Here is a 4,429-nt window from a genome sequence, read left to right as displayed (position 1 = left end):
GGGTTTTAATTGCATGAAAGTGATCTTTACCCAAAAACAAGTACAAAGTCTGTAAACAAGATGAAATCCATCTAGGATATGTGGGTTGACTTTCTGGAAGTTTTTATTTAAAACCTATGAAATGTCTTTTACTATTTTATTCAAAGTGATGGAAATAACTCATAGAAAGATTAGATTTCATATTATAGAATGGTGGGGAAAAATTAACATTAATAAAGCAATATTGCTGAAAATTGCATTAACAGCAGGTCTTTACAAGGAAACGTGCTTTTCAATTTTGAGGATAAAATGAGCTGAAATTAAATAATATGGGTCTCTTAATTTGCACAGAAAAATGTTGTTTCGGACATTTTGTAAGTTGAAAAAGAGGTTATATGACATTGAAGATTAAAAGTTGTAGAGTGCCTTTTGATAAAAAATTTTAAAGTATTTTTCAACACAGGGCATTGAAAATGTACTTTTTCAACGTAAACAAATTAAAAAACTTATCTTTATTGAAATCTGGATTCTTTTTTGATTGCAAATACGTATATATTCATTTCTAATAAAAATTCAAATGACTAAAATAGACATAATGATTAATGAGGTATAAACTAATAAACAATGGTTTGTTATAATTAAAGGTTTTAAAATTTTAAAACTGTCTCAAGCCAATTCCTGATAAAATCAAAGAGCTGAAGAGCTCTGAGGGAAAAGACGGCCATTGTTTCAATTTTTAGGGGGTATCTTTTGATAGTCTACATACAAAGAATGAAAAAAAGAACAGCTAGAACATATAGAAAGGCTGACAATAATGAAACTTATTGTTGTTTATTGTTATTTCATTTCCTTAGTCAAAAATTCATCATAGAGACAATTTGGACCAATGAGATTTGCACCTTCTAAATCAAAACATTTGATTAAAGGTGGGAGTTAGTTATCTAAAATTGAATTGAATTTAAGAACTACTACAATTTATTTTAGAATTTTAATTATGTACAACTGAAGGGCAGGTTAAGATCTTTCTCAATTTTTTGTGACAGTATTCTCAAGAAAGTGAGGACTGAAAAATCTATTCAGTTTTAATTTTCCATTGATAAAGTTCCCAGTTACAACTCTCATCACAGGGATACATGTACTTATAAAATCAAATATGATTGATATATGCTGTGTGAAGTTTGTTTCCAGATCCCACATTTTGATATATCTGTAAAATTCATGAATAAATAGCTTTAAACTACAAAAAGCAATATTTAAAAAAAAATGAAAAAAAAAAAAATGACCACTACAATAATTATGTTGGTACGCAAAATTTTTAATCGATGACTACTTATCATATATATACTTAATGTGTCATTTTTAGTGTTTAGATACATTAACTTTCATTTTAGTGGGTAATTACTCATCAATTGAGGTGCTCCTTAATTGGAGAAAGATGCTAAAAACATAACTTTACAGAAAGAATGAAAACTGCAGTTGCTCTCCCCAATCTCAATAGGTATAAACTACAAAAAGCAACATTTTATTTTTTTAAATTTTTTTTTAACCATTTCAATAATTTTGTTGGTACACAAATTTTTTTTATATAGAAGACTTCTTATCATATACTAAATGTCACATTTTAAGTGTTCAGAAACATTTACTTTGATGTTAGTGTATAAGTACTCATCAATTGAGGTGCTCCTGAATTGGAGGAAGATTCTAAAAACAGAACTTTACAGAAACAATGAAAACTGACGTTTCTCTCCCCAATCTCATGTATCCCCATTGACATTGTTTACCGCGAATGTTGACCTACAAATTATCTGATTATAGCCTCAGATTAAAGCATTGCATGTTGGTGTGTGAATCATCTACACTACAGCAAACATCATTAGGTTTTCATTTAACAAATACGGATTTTTAATTAGTATACAAATACTGTGAATGATTTTTATAATGAATAAGGGAGCTACCATTTGATTTTTAGGGGGTGGGGGGCTAGGATGAAATTTGAAAAAAATAGGCAGGACAGGAGTTTTGAGTAAAAAAAAAGGCAGGATGAGACACTTTGCAAAAAAAAAAAGGCAGGATGACAATTTATGAACAAAAGTCAGGACAAACTAATTAAAAAAAAGGCAGGACCGAATAGAGTGAAAAATAAAAAGGCAGGACAGAGATTACAACTAAAAAAAACAAGAGGCTGTCAGAACGACAGCAAACCGGATTTATTAACATTTATTTGTGTCCTGGCAATATCACAAGAACCATTACTGATGAATGGTGAAAGTGAAAATCGTCAATATCAAATTTGACCTCCATTTTGTCATCAGTATCAACATATTAAAATTTGAAAAGCTTAGATTGAATGGTTCATGAGTAAATGCAACAACCTGAATGGAAACGCCATTTTACGATCTTTCAAGAACCATAACTCCTGAACGGTAAAAGTCAAAATCGTCATTATTGAACTTGACCTCTATTTTGTCATCAGTAACAACATATTAAAATTTCAAAAGCTTTGGTTGAATGGTTCATGAGAAAATGCACGGACACGACGGGAAAAACCATTTTTCAATCTTTCAAGAACCATAACTCCTGAACGGTAAAAGTCAAAATCGTCATTATTGAACTTGACCTCCATTTTGTCATCAGTAACAGCATATTAAAATTTCGGAAGCTTTGGTAGAACAGTTTATGCATAAATGCACGGACACGACTGGAAACTCCATTTTTCAATCTTTCAAGAACCATAACTCCTGAACGGTAAAAGTCAAATTCGTCATTATTGAACTTGACCTCCATTCTTTCATTAGTAACAACATATTAAAATTTGGGAAGCTTTGGTAGAACGGTTCATGCGTAAATGCACGGACAACTCCATTTTTCAATCTTTCAAGAACCATAACTCCTGAACGGTAAAAGTCAAAATCGCCATTATTGAACTTGACCTTCGTATAGTTGTCAGTAATAACATATTAAAATTTTAAAAGCTTTGGTTGAACGGTTCATGAGTTAATGCACGGACAACATTTGATTGCCGCCCGCCCACCCGCCCGCCCGCCCGCCCGCCGTACATCCCCAAATCAATAACCGACATTTTTGTCACAAAAATCCGGTTAAAAATGCAGGACAACATTTTTCATCCTAGCTCCCCATAAAAATCAAATGGTAGCTCCCTAAAGGATATCCCTGTGTAGTGTGGCATTCCAACAATGACGTCACTAGGTTAGATATATTTAGAATATTTCGTAATACTGATTTTTCCGGACTGTAAAAGAAACGTATATAGTGTAAGGGAAAGCTCAATATACGATAATTTCACGAGAAACAGAAGGAAATGTGTAAAAAATGTATTTAAAGTCAATCTGTTCTCCTTGTAATCAATTTCAGTATGACATTTTGAGGGGGTTTCCAAACTATCAAAACAAAATGATTGACGTGAGGGAATGATACTCTGGCCAATCCCATTAGGGAATTGACGGCTTGAAGCCGTCTTTCCCCAAAAAAAGTGAACTAATCCGAATTGTTGATTAATTACAGATGGCTATTGGAAATTTAATCCACAATTTTCTACATTAGAAAATGCCTGTACCAAGTCAGGATTCTGAGGAATATGACAGTCCATTCGTTTTTGATGTGTTTTGTTATTTAATTTTGCAATGTGATTATGGACTTCCCGATGGGATTTTCCTCTGAGTTCAGTAGTTTTGTGATTTAACTTTTTATCAAGTAAATTATAGGCCTTACTTGAATACCTTTTGTATATTCATATTTATATTTATATTTCATTTTTTTAAAGATCTTGTTAATCCATTTATCATTTATCTTTCAGATATAATTTATAGAATCACTTTATGTAATGTAAATCAAAAGTAATAGGCAATAAATAAATCTATCATCCTTATATATATATCAAACATCTAATATATACATTTGTGTATTCAATTATGAGGCCAATTATTTGTATATTAAGATCTAGATGTATATTGCAGGTTCTGGATAATTATGTAAGACTTCTAGGTTGATAAGTAATGTGGTCAATTTGATTGACAGTTTAGGAGGTTGGGCATTGTAATAAAAGGTCTACCTTGTCTCTGATTGTTTAGTGATAATGACAGTTGTCTATCATACTAGTATTGTATCAATACCCAATTACCTAATCGAAATGTTTTTAAAAAAAGCCTGCACATCAACACACATTAATGACATACATTCTCGAATGAACTGCTCCAATAATATACCAATTTTTGTCAGTTTATGTGTGTATTATGTGCACATACATGACAACAATAGGGAACTTTATTTCAGTGTGAATACATTTACTTACAGTACCTAACCTGTCGTGTTGTTAGGGAGGCCGATGCCTTAGTAAAGATTTAGAACAAGTTCTAATCTTTCCAAAAAGGATTAACTATACTAATGTATATGGTATGAATTGGTGTAGATGTATTGAATAAAAAACACAACC

This window comes from Mytilus galloprovincialis, chromosome 1, assembly GCF_965363235.1.
Source record: "Mytilus galloprovincialis chromosome 1, xbMytGall1.hap1.1, whole genome shotgun sequence".
Classification (NCBI taxonomy): Eukaryota; Metazoa; Mollusca; class Bivalvia; order Mytilida; family Mytilidae; genus Mytilus; species Mytilus galloprovincialis.
Note: the sequence above shows the minus strand (reverse complement) of the source record.